The sequence below is a fragment of the Pseudophryne corroboree genome, chromosome 4, assembly GCF_028390025.1.
Source record: "Pseudophryne corroboree isolate aPseCor3 chromosome 4, aPseCor3.hap2, whole genome shotgun sequence".
NCBI lineage: Eukaryota > Metazoa > Chordata > Amphibia > Anura > Myobatrachidae > Pseudophryne > Pseudophryne corroboree.
This window is the reverse complement of record NC_086447.1, coordinates 843,016,501-843,034,286: the sequence shown is the minus strand read 5'-3', so window position 1 is coordinate 843,034,286 and position 17,786 is coordinate 843,016,501. Positions and strand designations below refer to the sequence as shown.

The 17,786-nt window shown below is 49.0% G+C and overlaps 1 protein-coding gene across 4 annotated transcripts in view; it reads right to left on the bottom strand.

The window, feature by feature from the left end:
- The window catches only part of GPCPD1 (glycerophosphocholine phosphodiesterase 1), a 111,628-nt gene that overhangs the window by 38,248 nt on the left and 55,594 nt on the right, over positions 1-17,786 (bottom strand). The window lies entirely within an intron of this gene.

The window sequence follows — 17,786 nt, the reverse complement described above, 5'->3', positions numbered from 1 at the left end:
TTCTGATTATTATAAAACAGGAAAGGGCATTTATAAAAACTGGTGCACAGGCAATTAAAAAAAATAAAAAATTCTTTACTTTCATTTTGTAAATTGTACTAGAAAGCTTATAGTGATTGGCTGCCATAGGTGCAGATTTGCTATCTGTCGGATTTGCAAAGCCGCTGATTACCGGCGGTGTTGACTGATGGATTTCAAAAACAAATAGTAAATAATGCTAAACCACGCTGATTGAGCACTAATTGCTATTGCCCTTTTCAATGCATCAGAAAACTGCAGAATGTCATCTGCATTGAAAAAAAATAAGATTTTACTCACCGGTAAATCTATTTCTCGTAGTCCGTAGTGGATGCTGGGACTCCGTAAGGACCATGGGGAATAGCGGCTCCGCAGGAGACTGGGCACAACTAAAGAAAGCTTTAGGACTACCTGGTGTGCACTGGCTCCTCCCACTATGACCCTCCTCCAGACCTCAGTTAGGATACTGTGCCCGGAAGAGCTGACACAATAAGGAAGGATTTTGAATCCCGGGTAAGACTCATACCAGCCACACCAATCACACCGTATAACTCGTGATACTATACCCAGTTAACAGTATGAAATATAACTGAGCCTCTCAACAGATGGCTCAACAATAACCCTTTAGTTAGGCAATAACTATATACAAGTATTGCAGACAATCCGCACTTGGGATGGGCGCCCAGCATCCACTACGGACTACGAGAAATAGATTTACCGGTGAGTAAAATCTTATTTTCTCTGACGTCCTAGTGGATGCTGGGACTCCGTAAGGACCATGGGGATTATACCAAAGCTCCCAAACGGGCGGGAGAGTGCGGATGACTCTGCAGCACCGAATGAGCAAACTCTAGGCCCTCCTCAGCCAGGGTATCAAACTTGTAGACTCTTGCAAAAAAGTGTTTGAACCCGACCAAGTAACAGCTCGGCAAATTTGTAAAGCCGAGACCCCTCGGGCAGCCGCCCAAGAAGAGCCCACTTTCCTCGTGGAATGGGCTTTTACAGATTTAGGGTGCGGCAGTCCAGCCGCAGAATGTGCAAGTTGAATCGTGCTACAGATCCAGCGAGCAATAGTCTGCTTAGAAGCAGGAGCACCCAGCTTGTTGGGTGCATACAGGATAAATAGCGAGTCAGTTTTCCTGACTCCAGCCGTCCTGGAAACATATATTTTTCAGGGCCCTGACTACGTCCAGTAACTTGGAATCCTCCAAGTCCCAAGTAGCCGCAGGCACCACAATAGGTTGGTTCACATGAAAAACTGATACCACCTTAGGAAGGAATTGGGAACGAGTCCTCAATTCCGCCTTATCCATATAAAAAAAAAATCAGATAAGGGCATTTGCATGACAAAACCGCCAATTCTGATACACGCCTGGCCGACGCCAAGGCCAACAGCATGACCACTTTCCACGTGAGGTATTTTAGCTCCACGGATTTAAGTGGCTCAACCCAATGCGACTTCAGGAAATCCAACACCACGTTGAGATCCCACGGTGCCCCTGGAGGCACAAACGGGGGCTGACTATGCAGCACTCCCTTAACAAAAGTCTGAACTTCAGGCAGTGAAGCCAGTTCTATTTTGGAAGAAAATCGATAGAGCCGAAATCTGGACCTTAATGGAACCCAATTTTAGGCCCATAGTCACCCCTGACTGTAGGAAGTGCAGAAATCGACCTAGCTGAAATTCCTCCGTTGGGGCCTTCCTGGCCTCAAAGCACGCAACATATTTCCGCCATATGCGGTGATAATGGTTTGCGTTCACTTCTTTCATAGCTTTAATTAGCGTAGGGATAACTTCCTCCGGAATGCCCTTTTCCTTCAGGATCCGGCGTTCAACCGCCATGCCGTCAAACGCAGCACGTCTTGGAACAGACAGGCCCCCTGCTGCAGCAGGTCCTGTCTGAGCGGCAGAGGCCATGGGTCCTCTGAGATCATTTCTTGGAGTTCTGGGTACCAAGCTCTTCTTGGCCAATCCGGAACAATGAGTATAGTTCTTACTCCTCTCCTTCTTATTATTCTCATTACCCTGGGTATGAGAGGCAGAGAAGGGAACACATACACCGACTGGTACACCCACGGTGTTACCAGAGCGTCCACAGCTATCGCCTGAGGGTCCCTTGACCTGGCGCAATATCTTTTTAGCTTTTTGTTGAGGCGGGACGCCATCATGTCCACCTGTGGCCTTTCCCAACGGTGTACAATCATTTGGAAGACTTCTGGATGAAGTCCCCACTCTCCCGGGTGGAGGTCGTGTCTGCTGAGAAAGTCTGCATTCCAGTTGTCCACTCCGGGAATGAAAACTGCTGACAGTGCTAACACATGATTTTCCGCCCATAGGAGAATCCTTGTGGCTTCTGCCATCGCCATCCTGCTTCTTGTACCGCCCTGTCGGTTTACATGAGCGACCGCCGTGATGTTGTCTGACTGGATCAGCACCGGCCGGTGTTGAAGCAGGGGTGTAGCCTGACTTAGGGCATTGTAAATGGCCCTTAGTTCCAGAATATTTATGTGTAGGGAAGTCTCCCGACTTTCCTTGGAAGTTTCTTCCCTGTGTGACTGCCCCCCAGCCTCGAAGGCTGGCATCCGTGGTCACCAGGACCCAGTCCTGTATGCCGAATCTGCGGCCCTCTCGAAGATGAGCACTCTGCAGCCACCACAACCGCGACACCCTGGCCCTTGGAGACAGGGTTATCCGCCGATGCATCTGAAGATGCGACCCGGACCACTTGTCCAACAGATCCCACTGGAAGATCCTTGCATGGAACCTGCCGAATGGAATTTCTTCGTAAGAAGCTACCATCTTTTCCAGGGCTCGCGTGCATTGATGAACCGACACCTGTATTTGTATTAGGAGGTCTCTGTCTAGAGACGACAACTCCTTGGACTTCTCCTCCGGGAGAAACCCTTTTTTCTTGTTCGGTGTCCAGAACCACACCCAGGAACAGTAGACGCGTCGCAGGAACCAGCTGCTACTTTGGAATATTCAGAATCCAGCCGTGCTGTTGTAGCACTTCCCGAGATAGTGCTACTCCGACGAACAACTGCTCCCTGGACCTCGTCTTTATAAGGAGATCGTCCAAGTACGGGATAATTATTTCGGCCATTACCTTGGTAAATACCCTCAGTGCCGGGGACAGACCAACGGCAACGTCTGGAATTGGTAATGACAATCCTGTACCACAATTTTGAGGTACTCCTGGTGAGGAGGGTAAATAGGGACATGCAGGTAAGCATCCTTGATGTCCAGTGATACCATGAATTTCTCCAGGCTTGCAATAATCGCCCTGAGCGATTCCATTTTGAACTTGAACCTTCGTATATAAGTGTTCAAGGATTTCAATTTTAGAATGGGTCTCACCGAACCGTCTGGTTTCGGTACCCCAAACATTTTGGAATAGTAACCCCGGCCTTGTTGAAGGAGGGGTACCTTGATTTCACCTGCTGGAAGTACAGCTTGTGAATTGCCGCCAGTACTACCTCCCTTTCTCCGAGGGCAGCAGGCAAGGCTGATGTGAGGTAACGGCGAGGGGGAGTCGCCTCGAACTCCAGCATGTATCCCTGTGATACTACTTGCAGAACCTAGGGATCCACCTGTGGGCAAGCCCACTGGTCCCTGAAGTTCCCGAGACGCGCCCTCACCGCACTTGTCTCCACCTGTGGAGCCCCAGTGTCATTCGGTGGACTCAGAGGAAGCGGGGGAAGATTTTTGATCCTGGGAACTGGCTGTCTGGTGCAGCTTTTTCCTTCTTCCCTTGTCTCTGTGCAGAAAGGAAGCGCCTTTGACCCGCTTGCTTTTCTGAAGCCGAAAGGACTGTACCTGAAAATACGGTGCTTTCTTAGGCTGTGAAGAAACCTGAGGTAAAAATTTTTCTTCCCAGCTGTTGCTGCGGATACGAGGTCCCAGAGACCATCCCCAAACAATTCCTCACCCTTATAAGGCAGAATCTCCATGTGCCTTTTAAAGTCAGCATCACCTGTCCACTGCCGGGTCTCTAATACCCCCCTGGCAGAATGGACAGTGCCTTAATTCTGGATGCCAGCCGGCAAATATCACTCTGTGCATCCCTCATATATAAGACGACGTCTTTAATATGCTCTATGTTAGCAAAATATTATCTCTTCATATTATCTGACAGGGTATCAGACCACGCTGCAGCAGCACTATTCATGCTGAGGCAATTGCAGGTCTCAGTATAGTACCTGAGTGTGTATATACAGACTTCAGGATAGCCTCCTGCTTTTTATCAGCAGGCTCCTTCAAAGTGGCCGTATCCTAAGACGGCAGTGCCACCTTTTTTGACAAACGTGTGAGCGCCTTATCCACCCTAGGGGATAACTCCCAACGTGACCTATCCTCTGGCGGGAAAAGGTACGCCATCAGTAACTTTTTAGAAATTACCAGTTTCTTATCGGGGGAACCCACGCTTCTTTACACACTTCATTCACTCATCTGATGGGGGAACAAAACACTGGCTGCTTTTTCTCCCCAAACATAAAACCCCTTTTATGTGGTACTTGGGTTCATGTCAGAAATGTGTAACACATTTTTCATTGCCGAGATCATGCAACGGATGTTCCTAGTGGATTGTGTATATGTCTCAATCTCGTCGACACTGGAGTCAGACTCCGTGTCGACATCTGTGTCTGCCATCTGAGGTAACGGGCGTTTTTTGAGCCCCTGATGACCTTTGAGACGCCTGGGCAGGCGCGGGCTGAGAAGCCGGCTGTCCCACAGCTGTTACGTCATCCAGCCTTTTATGTAAGGAGTTGACATTGTCAGTTAATACCTTCCACCTATCCATCCACTCTGATGTCGGCCCCACAGGGGGCGACATCCCATTTATCGGCCTCTGCTCCGCCTCCACGTAACCTTCCTCATCCAACATGTCGACACAGCCCTACCGACACACCGCACACACACAGGGAATGCTCTGACTGAGGACAGGACCCCACAAAGTCCTTTGGGGAGACAGAGAGAGAGTATGCCAGCACACACCAGAGCGCTATATAATGCAGGGATTAACACTATAACCGAGTGATTTTTTTCCCCCCAATAGCTGCTTGTATACACATATTGCGCCTAAATTTAGTGCCCCCCCTCTCTTTTTAACCCTTGGAGCCTGAAAACTACAGGGGAGAGCCTGGGGAGCTGTCTTCCAGCTGCACTGTGAAGAAAAAATGGCGCCAGTGTGCTGAGGGAGATAGCCCCGCCCCTTTTTCGGCTGACTTTTCTCCCGCTTTTTTCATGGATTCTGGCAGGGGTATTTATCACATATATAGCCTCTGGGACTATATATTGTGATTTTTTTGCCAGCCAAGGTATTCATATTGCTGCTCAGGGCGCCCCCCCCCCCCAGCGCCCTGCACCCATCAGTGACCGGAGTGTGAGGTGTGCATGAGGAGCAATGGCGCACAGCTGCAGTGCTGTGCGCTACCTTGTTGAAGACCGAAGTCTTCTGCCGCCGATTTCCAGGACCATCTTCATGCTTCTGGCTCTGTAAGGGGGACGGCGGAGCGGCTCCGGGACCGAACGATCGAGGTCGGGTCCTGTGTTCGATCCCTCTGGAGCTAATAGTGTCCAGTAGCCTAAGAAGCCCAAACTATCTCCAGTCAGGTAGGTTCGCTTCTTCTCCCCTTAGTTCCTCGTAGCAGTGAGTCTGTTGCCAGCAGATCTCACTGAAAATAAAAAACCCAAATAGACTTTCTTTTCTAGGAGCTCAGGAGAGCCCCTAGTGTGCATCCAGCTCAGCCGGGCACAAGATTCTAACTGAGGTCTGGAGGAGGGTCATAGTGGGAGGAGCCAGTGCACACCAGGTAGTCCTAAAGCTTTCTTTAGTTGTGCCCAGTCTCCTGCGGAGCCGCTATTTCCCATGGTCCTTACGGAGTCCCAGCATCCACTTAGGACGTCAGAGAAAATAGGATTTTGGTACTTACCAGGTAAATCCTTTTCTTTGAATCCATAGGGGGCACTGGAGTACTCTTGGGATATGGACGGTTTCCGTAGGAACAGGGCACTGAATATTTAAATTTAGAACACTCCACCCCTCCATATCCCCGAGTACCTCAGTGTTTTTTACTGAGCCGAACAGGAACTATAGAGAGGTTGACAATGGAGTATTACATATAACATAACGGACAACAACAAAGTTGACACATAACGTTACTGACAACTAAACAGTTGACACCATAACCAGCACTTGATAATGTGAACCAGTCGGTGAGATTGTGTTACCATAAGATCCCCTGAACTTACCACAAACCAGGTAAAACTGCTCTGGGTGGGCGTCCAGTGCCCCCTATGGATTCAAAGAAAAGGATTTACCTGGTAAGTACCAAATCCTATTTTCTTTTTCATCCGCTAGGGGTCACTGGAGTACTCTTGGGACGTACCAAAGCTTCCCCCGAGGGCGGGAGAGCTGTTTGGCACCTGTAACACTAGGCGGCCAAAGCTAGATGCTGATGCCGCAAACGTATCAAACTTGTAAAAGCGCACAAACGTGTGCACTGAAGACCATGTAGCCGCACGGCAAAGCTGCGTCGTAGAAGCTCCCCGACCAGCTGCCCATGAAGTTCCCACAGAACGTGTGGAATGAGCCGTTACTGATGTAGGCGGCTGTATCCTAGCATGAAGGTAAGCCTGACGTATGGTCAGTTTTATCCATCTGGATAAGGTTTGTTTAGACGCTGGCCAACCCATCTTGGCAGCATCATAGAAAACAAACAACGTATCCGTCTTACGAACTGAAGACGTTCGGGATACATAAACGCGTAATGCGCGTACTACATCCAGAGTTCCAGAATGTGCTGTCAACACAGGAACTACTATTGGTTGATTGATGTGAAAAGATGACACTACCTTTGGTAAGAAAGCGGGATTCGTCCGAAGTTCCGCTCGGTCATCATGAAACACCAAATACGGTGGCTTGCATGACAAGGCCCCCAAATCTGAAACACGCCTTGCCGAAGCTAAGGCTAGAAGAAAAATTGTTTTCCAAGTGAGAAACTTTATATCCACTTACTGTAAGGGTTCAAAATATGAAGACTGTAAGAAATCTAAAACCAGATTCAAGTCCCATGGCGCTGTAGGTGGAATGAATGGAGGCTGTACTCTGAGGACACCCTGCAGAAAAGTGTGTACCAACGGCAATAAAGCCAATCGTCTTTGAAAATAAATTGACAATGCAGATACCTGCACCTTTAGTGTAGATAAACGCAGTCCTCCATCCAACCCCATCTGTAGAAATAACAGAAGACGGGATAACTTGAAAGATGATGTCGGAAACTTACGAGTTTCACACCAACCTATATAGGCACGCCAAATTCTGTAATAATGAGCTGCCGTAACTGGCTTCCTAGCACGTAACATTGTTGGTATAACCGATTCTGGAATGCCCTCTCTTCTTAAGAGGGCGGTCTCAACAGCCACCCCGTCAAACGCAGCCGCGCTAAATCGGGGTAAAGGAACGGACCCTGTTGTAACAAGTCCGGACGTAGAGGGAGCAGCCAAGGTTCGTCTGCGAGTAGTCCGCGGAGATCCGAGAACCAATCTCTCCGAGGCCAATGAGGCGCCACTAGTATGACTGTGACAGACTCTCTTTTGATCCGTTTTAGCACCAGAGGGAGCAACGGAAATGGTGGAAACAGATACACAAGGCTGTACGGCCACGCGACAGTGAGAGCATCCACCTCCACTGCCTTTGGATCTCTCGTTCTGGACACATACTGGAGCGTCTGGTGATTGTGTCGAGACGCCATCAGGTCCACCTGAGGATAACCCCACCGCTGAACCAACATGTGAAACACTTCTGGATTTAATGCCCATTCTCCTGGATAAAAATCCCGACGACTGAGATAATCCGCTTCCCAGTTGTCCACTCCCGGAATGAACACTGCCGACAATATCACCTGGTGGTATTCAGCCCAATTGAGGATTCGAGCTACTTCCCACATTGCCATGCGGCTTCTCGTTCCTCCTTGTTTGTTGATGTATGCGACAGCCGTCGCATTGTCTGACTGCACCTGGACAGTGTGAGACCGAAGCATGTGCACTGCTTGTCGTAACTGATAAAGCTAAATATTTATCTTACTTAAAACCCTTTAAGAGGTCTAAGAACACAGTACGCTATTTACGTATGGTATACCGTAAGGGTACGCACGTTGCGTAACAATCGCTTAGCCGTAGTCGAGACGCTCGAGCGTCACGTTCGCTTACGGCCAAGGGATCACAGGCAGGCACGCTATAGGCTGCCGACTAGATAAAGCCAAATATTTATCCTATATAACACACTATACAGAGGTTAAGAAACACTGTACGCAACCGGCGCACGAGGTACCGTAAGGGTACGCTCTTAGCGTAGCGGACGCTGTATCGGGAGCGAGCCGCTCGAGCGACACAAACGCTCGCGAGAATACGCTGTTGGTATCGGGCACACTATAGGTGAGCGACTACCGTAATGCTACGCTATCAGCGTAGCGGACGCTCGAGACCACGAGGAGATCACGAGCGGCGCAGACGCTCACAAGATAACAATCAGTAGACCTTGAATGTAACACACAGAAATGATATTCTTATACTGTAAACCCTTTGGTAGTGATAAGGTGAAAATGCAACACAGTGTAAGCTGGTTTACACTAAAGCTGTTTGAGCGATAGAGACGCTCCTATTACCCACTGCAATAAACACCCAATACCGGTCTAAGGGTCTAACGCCTTTTAAGGAAATGAATGAACGTTCAAAAAGAATAATACAATACAAGTCATACACTACCAATATAACATAGACTACCTAACCAGATAACTACACAGGAAATACAATATCAGTACAATAACTATATAAGAGAAACGAGGGAGAAAGAGAAGAGAGATAGAGAGAGAGATATGGCTCAGAATAACAAGAAAGACAATATGATTGCGGAGAAAACTTACGCACAAAGGGGAACGATCGCATGCGCCTCTGGACATCCAGCTCCCGATTATCAGCAATGAGAACCGTTGAAGAGTGAGAGCTGGATGTGATCGGCTTGTCTATTTATGCCCCACACACAATACAATTCAATGGTCCCTACAATCTCATTGTTCATTGGACACAGGAATTCGTCTTCGCACTAAAACAAAAGGTCATAGGTTGATTCATACAGGTGGGCTGTGTCTACTTCCAACTGCTCAGGTGGGTGGGAAACTAGGTTTCCCGCCGCATGGATAAGTGCAAATAATAGTAAATGGACATAAACTTCTTATGTCCATAACTATTCGCACGAGCGATTAATTCGCTTCAAACCAACACCGGAATATTGCTAATTAAATACTCTTCCGATGGATACTAAACACCACTGTATAATCCTTGTCTGACCCTTTGTATCAGACAAAGAGGGATCTCTCTGTCCATGAACATGCTACATTAACTAAACTTTCAGAATCTATCAAAGGGACCATGATCTACAAAATACATTATATGGTTAAAATATGTAACGATTGAGTCGCACGCTACGCACACATAAACTCTACCGTAAATGCACATCCCGTGCGCCTGCGGGTGCACGTAACAGCGGGTATGCGCACGCACGGGAGAGCGTACGCATGCGCAGAGCGGACATGTATGAGGTGCAAATATGGCAGTGTGCATAGTGATATTTTTCTGACTTTGACATAACGCATTGTAAATTGCGCGGAGTTCCAGGACATTTATAGACAGCAATCTCTCGTGATCCGCCCAGAGACCCTGGAGCTGACAATTTTGAACTACAGCTCCCCAACCTCTGAGACTGGCGTCCGTCGTTAGAATTATCCAATTCCAGCCGCCGAACAGTCTCCCTACGGTTAGATTGTGTTCCTTGAGCCACCAGAGCAGAGACACCCTTGCCCTTGGCGACAACCTCACCCTGTGGTGAATCTGCAGATGCGAGCCCGACCACTGTGCGAGTACATCCAGTTGAAATGGACGCGAGTGAAATCTTCCCAACTGAAGCGCTTCGAAAGCTGCCACCATTGTGCCTAAGAGGCGAATGCACAAATGTACCGACACTGTGCGTGGCTTGAGCACTAATTGTACCAGATGGCGTAGAATCTGTACTTTCTGTTGTGGTAGGTAAATTCTTTGATTGACCGTATCGAAAATAATACCTAGGAATTGAAGGCGTTGAGATGGAATTAGATGTGATTTCTTGAAGTTGACAATCCAACCGTGGTGAACCAGTACATTGTACGTTAGCAGCGCATGTTGGAGAAGTATGTGTTGAGACGGGGCTTTGATGAGCAGATCGTCTAAATACGGAACTATTGTCACTCCCAGGGATCTGAGATGAGCTATCATCACAGACATCACTTTGGTGAACACCCGAGGCGCTGACGATAGGCCAAACGGTAGAGCCTGAAACTGGTAATGGTTCTGGCGTATTGCAAACCGCAAGAATCTCTGATGAGGCTGCCAAATCGGAATGTGTAAGTACGCATCCTTGAGATCTAGCGCAATCATGAATTCCTTTGGCTCTAAACCCGCAATCACGGAACGCAGAGATTCCATCTTGAATCTGTAGTAAGTTACGTACCGATTGAGACCCTTTAAGTTCAATATTGGTCTGACTGAGCCATCCGGCTTCGGTACCACAAACAGACTGGAATAATAACCCTGACCCTGTTGGTGTACAGAGACCGGAATCAAAACTGCTGAATCCAGTAGGGACTGAATAGCAATTTGCAGAACCGCCCTCTTGTCGTCCGACAGAGGCAATCCTGTCTTGAAAAACCGCAGTGGCGGAAGACAGTCGAACTCTATTTTGTAACCTTTTAACACTAAATTGCGGATCCACCCATCCGCGGATGTCTGGAACCACGCCAACTGGAACGTCTAAAGGCGTGCTCCCACAATCGGAGAACTGAGATGGGCTGGGAGCCCGTCATCCCACTGGCTTGTCGGTAACCTTAGCGTCCTGACGACTTGTGTTGGTTTGTTGGAAACCACGTCCACCAGGCGTGGCTGTTCCTCTGCCACGTCCTCGAAAGGACTGAGGTCTATAGGATTTGAACGAAGGTCCAGAGTACCTCCTTCTTGGTACCGGTGGAGGCAATGGTAAGAAAACAGACTTTCCTCCCGTAGCCTCAGCAATCCATGTGTCCAATTCAGGACCAAACAACTTCTTGCCATCGTAAGGTAACGCCTCTATACCTCGTTTGACCTCTGCCTCCACTTGCCAAGCACGCAGCCAGAGTGCTCGTCGTGCCGTAACTAGCGGACGATGAAATACGAGAAGTGAGCTGACAGACGTCAGTAGAAGCTGTACAGAGATACTCTGCAGCCTCACACATTTGATCAGCAAGAAGTACAAGGTGTTCGTGTAAGGCAGACTTAAGTTCTGTTATCCATACTATGAGCGCCTTAGTGACCCAGATACCAACCAAGCCAGGTCTCAGCAGCACTCCTGCTGCTACATACATGGACTTTAGCATAGTTTCTATTTTGCGATCTGAAGGGTCTTTAAGCGTAGTAGCCGCTGGCACTGGTATGGTTAATTTCTTTGTAAGCTTCGACACTGACGAATCAACTATTGGTGGATTCTCCCATGTACATGTCACAGAATCTGGAAACGGGTAACTAGACTTAAATTTGCGAGGTATAGAAAATAAGATTTTACTCACCGGTAAATCTATTTCTCGTAGTCCGTAGTGGATGCTGGGACTCCGTAAGGACCATGGGGAATAGCGTTAGGACTACCTGGTGTGCACTGGCTCCTCCCACTATGACCCTCCTCCAGACCTCAGTTAGGATACTGTGCCCGGAAGAGCTGACACAATAAGGAAGGATTTTGAATCCCGGGTAAGACTCATACCAGCCACACCAATCACACCGTATAACTCGTGATACTATACCCAGTTAACAGTATGAAATATAACTGAGCCTCTCAACAGATGGCTCAACAATAACCCTTTAGTTAGGCAATAACTATATACAAGTATTGCAGACAATCCACACTTGGGATGGGCGCCCAGCATCCACTACGGACTACGAGAAATAGAATTACCGGTGAGTAAATTCTTATTTTCTCTGACGTCCTAAGTGGATGCTGGGACTCCGTAAGGACCATGGGGATTATACCAAAGCTCCCAAACGGACGGGAGAGTGCGGATGACTCTGCAGCACCGAATGAGCAAACTCTAGGTCCTCCTCAGCAAGGGTATCAAACTTGTAGACTCTTGCAAAAATGTTTGAACCCGACCAAGTAACAGCTCGGCAAATTTGTAAAGCCGAGACCCCTCGGGCAGCCGCCCAAGAAGAGCCCACTTTCCTCGTGGAATGGGCTTTTACAGATTTAGGGTGCGGCAGTCCAGCCGCAGAATGTGCAAGTTGAATCGTGCTACAGATCCAGCGGGCAATAGTCTGCTTAGAAGCAGAAGCACCCAGCTTGTTGGGTGCATACAGGATAAATAGCGAGTCAGTATTCCTGACTCCAGCCGTCCTGGAAACATATTTTCAGGGCCCTGACTACGTCCAGTAACTTGGAATCCTCCAAGTCCCAAGTAGCCGCAGGCACCACAATAGGTTGGTTCACATGAAAAACTGATACCACCTTAGGAAGGAATTGGGAACGAGTCCTCAATTCCGCCTTATCCATATAAAAAAAAAATCAGATAAGGGCTTTTGCATGACAAAGCCGCCAATTCTGATACACGCCTGGCCGACGCCAAGGCCCACAGCATGACCACTTTCCACGTGAGGTATTGTAGCTCCACGGATTTAAGTGGCTCAACCCAATGCGACTTCAGGAAATCCAACACCACGTTGAGATCCCACGGTGCCCCTGGAGGCACAAACGGGGGCTGACTATGCAGCACTCCCTTAACAAAAGTCTGAACTTCAGGCAGTGAAGCCAGTTCTATTTTGGAAGAAAATCGATAGAGCCGAAATCTGGACCTTAATGGAACCCAATTTTAGGCCCATAGACACCTTTGGCTGTAGGAAGTACAGAAATCGACCTAGCTGAAATTCCTCCTTTGGGGCCTTCCTGGACTCACAGCAGGCAACATATTTCCGCCATATGCGGTGATAATGGTTTGCGTTCACTTCTTTCCTAGCTTTAATAGGCGTAGGGATAACTTCCTCCGGAAAGCCCCTTTCCTTCAGGATCCGGCGTTCAACCGCCATGCCGTCAAACGCAGCCGCGGTACGTCTTGGAACAGACAGGCCCCCTGCTGCAGCAGGTTCTATCTGAGCGGCAGAGGCCATGGGTCCTCTGAGATCATTTCTTGGAGTTCTGGGTACCAAGCTCTTCTTGGCCAATCCGGAACAATAAGTATAGTTCTTACTCCTCTCCTTCTTATTATTCTCATTACCCTGGGTAAGAAAGGCAGAGAAGGGAACACATACACCGACTGGTACACCCACGGTGTTACCAGAGCGTCCACAGCTATCGCCTGAGGGTCCCGTGACCAGGCGCAATATCTTTGTAGCTTTTTGTTGAGGCGGGACGCCATCATGTCCACCTGTGGCCTTTCCCAACGGTGTACAATCATTTGGAAGACTTCTGGATGAAGTCCTCACTCTCCCAGGTGGAGGTCGTGTCTGCTGAGAAAGTCTGCTTCTCAGTTGTCCACTCCGGGAATGAACACTGCTGACAGTGCTAACACATGATTTTCCACCCATCGGAGAATCCTTGTGGCTTCTGCAATCGCCATCCTGCTTCTTGTGCCGCCCTGTCGGTTTACATGAGCGACCGCCGTGATGTTGTCTGACTGGATCAGCACCGGCCGGTGTTGAAGCAGGGGTCTAGCCTGACTTAGGGCATTGTAAATGTACCTTAGTTCCAGAATATTTATGTGTAGGGAAGTCTCCTGACTTTTCCATAGTCCTTGGAAGTTTCTTCCCTGTGTGACTGCCCCCCAGCCTCGAAGGCTGGCATCCGTGGTCACCAGGACCCAGTCCTGTATGCCGAATCTGCGGCCCCCTAGAAGATGAGCACTCTGCAGCCACCACAACAGCGACACCCTGGCCCTTGGAGACAGGGTTATCCGCCGATGCATCTGAAGATGCGACCCGGACCACTTGTCCAACAGATCCCACTGGAAGATCCTTGCATGGGACCTGGCGAATGGAATTTCTTCGTAAGAAGCTACCATCTTTCCCAGGGCTCGCGTGCATTGATGCACCGACACCTGTATGTGTATTAGGAGGTCTCTGTCTCGAGACGACAACTCCTTGGACTTCTCCTCCGGGAGAAACCCTTTTTATCCTGTTCTATGTCCAGAACCATACCCAGGAACAGTAGACGCGTCGTAGGAACCAGCTGCGACTTTGGAATATTCAGAATCCAGCCGTGCTGTTGTAGCACTTCCTAAGATAGTGCTACTCCGACGAACAACTGCTCCCTGGACCTCGCCTGTATAAGGAGATCGTCCAAGTACGGGATAATTATTTCGGCCATTACTTTGGTAAATACCCTCGGTGCCGGGGACAGACCAACGGCAACGTCTGGAATTGGTAATGACAATCCTGTACCACATTTTTGAGGTACTCCTGGTGAAGAGGGTAAATAGGGACATGCAGGTAAGCATCCTTGATGTCCAGTGATACCATGAAATTCTCCAGGCTTGCAATAATCGCCCTGAGCGATTCCATTTTGAACTTGAACCTTCGTATATAAGTGTTCAAGGATTTCAATTTTAGAATGGGTCTCACCGAACCGTCTGGTTTCGGTACCACAACATTTTTCGAATAGTAACCCCGGCCTTGTTGAAGAAGGGGTACCTTGATTTCACCTGCTGGAAGTACAGCTTGTGAATTGCCGCCAGTACTACCTCCCTTTCTACGAGGGGAGCAGGCAAGGCTGATGTGAAGTAACGGCGAGGGGGAGTCGCCTCGAACTCCAGCCTGTATCCCTGTGATACTACTTGCAGAACCTAGGGATCCACCTGTGGGCAAGCCCACTGGTCCCTGAAGTTCCCGAGACGCGCCCCCACCGCACCCGTCTCCACCTGTGGAGCCCCAGCGTCATGCGGTGGACTCAGAGGAAGCGGGGGAAGATTTTTGATCCTGGGAACTGGCTGTCTGGTGCAGCTTTTTCCTTCTTCCCTTGTCTCTGTGCAGAAAGGAAGCGCCTTTGACCCGCTTGCCTTTCTGAAGCCGAAAGGACTGTACCTGAAAATACGGTGCTTTCTTAGGCTGTGAGGAAACCTGAGGTAAAAAAATTTTCTTCCCAGCTGTTGCTGTGGATACGAGGTCCCAGAGACCATCCCCAAACAATTCCTCACCCTTATAAGGCAGAATCTCCATGTGCCTTTTAAAGGCAGCATCACCTGTCCACTGCCGGGTCTCTAATACCCTCCTGGCAGAATGGACATTGCATTAATTCTGGATGCCAGCCGGCAAAATATCCCTCTGTGCATCCTTCATATATAAGACGACGTCTTTAATATGCTCTATGTTAGCAAAATATTATCCCTGTCTAGGGTATTAATATTATCTGATAGACCACGCTGCAGCAGCACTATTTATGCTGAGGCAATTGCAGGTCTCAGTATAGTACCCGAGTGTGTATATACAGACTTCAGGATAGCCTCCTGCTTTTTATCAGCAGGCTCCTTCAAAGTGGCCGTATCCTAAGACGGCAGTGCCACCTTTTTTGACAAACGTGTGAGCGCCTTATCCACCCTAGGGGATATCTCCTCTGGCGGGAAAGGGTACGCCAGCAGTAACTTTTTAGAAATTACCAGTTTCTTATCGGGGGAACCCACGCTTCTTTACACACTTCATTCACTCATCTGATGGGGGAACAAAACACTGGCTGCTTTTCCTCCCCAAAAATAAAACCCCTTTTATGTGGTACTTGGGTTCATGTCAGAAATGTGTAACACATTTTTCATTGCCGAGATCATGCAACGGATGTTCCTAGTGGATTGTGTATATGTCTCAACCTCGTCGACACTGGAGTCAGACTCCGTGTCGACATCTGTGTCTGCCATCTGAGGTAACGGGCGTTTTTTTGAGCCCCTGATGGCCTTTGAGACGCCTGGGCAGGCGCGGGCTGAGAAGCCGGCTGTCCCACAGCTGTTACGTCATCCAGCCTTTTATGTAAGGAGTTGACATTGTCGGTTAATACCTTCCACCTATCCATCCACTCTGGTGTCGGCACCACAGGGGGTGACATCACATTTATCGGCCTCTGCTCCGCCTTCACGTAACCTTCCTCATCCAACATGTCGACACAGCCGTACCGACACACCGCACACACACAGGGAATGCTCTGACTGAGGACAGGACCCCACAAAGTCCTTTGGGGAGACAGAGAGAGAGTATGCCAGCACACACCAGAGCGCTATATAATGCAGGGATTAACACTATAACTGAGTGATTTTTCCCCCAATAGCTGCTTGTATACACATATTGCGCCTAAATTTAGTGCCCCCCCTCTCTTTTTAACCCTTTGAGCCTGAAAACTACAGGGGAGAGCCTGGGGAGCTGTCTTCCAGCTGCACTGTGAAGAAAAAATGGCGCCAGTGTGCTGAGGGAGATAGCCCCGCCCCATTTTCGGCTGACTTTTCTCCCGCTTTTTTCATGGATTCTGGCAGGGGTAATTTATCACATATATAGCCCTGGGACTATATATTGTGATGATTTGCCAGCCAAGGTGTATTATATTGCCCTCAGGGCGCCCCCCCACCAGCGCCCTGCACCCATCAGTGACCGGAGTGTGAGGTGTGCATGAGGAGCAATGGCGCACAGCTGCAGTGCTGTGCGCTACCTTGTTGAAGACAGAAGTCTTCTGCCGCCGATTTTCCGGAACACTTCTTGCTTCTGGCTCTGTAAGGGGGCCGGCGGCGCGGCTCCGGGACCGAACATCGAGGTCGGGTCCTGTGGTCGATCCCTCTGGAGCTAATGGTGTCCAGTAGCCTAAGAAGCCCAAACTACCACCAGTTAGGTAGGTTCGCTTCTTCTCCCCTTAGTCCCTCGCTGCAGTGAGTCTGTTGCCAGCAGATCTCACTGTAAAATAAAAAACCTAAAATATACTTTCTTTCTAGGAGCTCAGGAGAGCCCCTAGTGTGCATCCAGCTCAGCCGGGCACAAGATTCTAACTGAGGTCTGGAGGAGGGTCATAGTGGGAGGAGCCAGTGCACACCAGGTAGTCCTAAAGCTTTCTTTAGTTGTGCCCAGTCTCCTGCGGAGCCGCTATTCCCCATGGTCCTTACGGAGTCCCAGCATCCACTTAGGACGTCAGAGAAAACCGTTTATCTGGAGCCTGTCGTGTTTCCACTAACATCTTATTAAGAGACTCCGACACAGGAAAACTTATTGGAGTTCTTTGTCGTTTAGTAAAGACAACCTGATCATTTGTGAGAGGCTCCTCAGTTTCTGTAAACTTCAGAGACTGACGCACCGCTCTGATGAGATTATCAATGCCGGAGCTGTTAAAATCCTCACCATCTGACTCCACTTCGCCCTCCTCACCCTCTTGTGCCGTGAGGTCTGGCATGGAATCGTCAGAATGCAACATAGCAGAAACTGGTAAATCATAAGACATATGAAATTTATCCCCTCTACCCAAAATGGATTTGGACCTTTCGCAAGGCTGAGAGGCCTCTGGTAATTCTGGCGGTCTCACCCTAGACTCAGATCTTGCAGTTTCCCGCTCCTGTCGAGCGGCGGTCAATTCTGATTGCAACCCAGCCAGTACATTGGCTAGCATTTCCCAAGGAGGGTTTCGGGGAGGAAATTTGGCTTTAAAACCGGAGCAGAAATTGTATTCTGAACCGAATCCACAAAACATACTGTACATGTGGTAGAT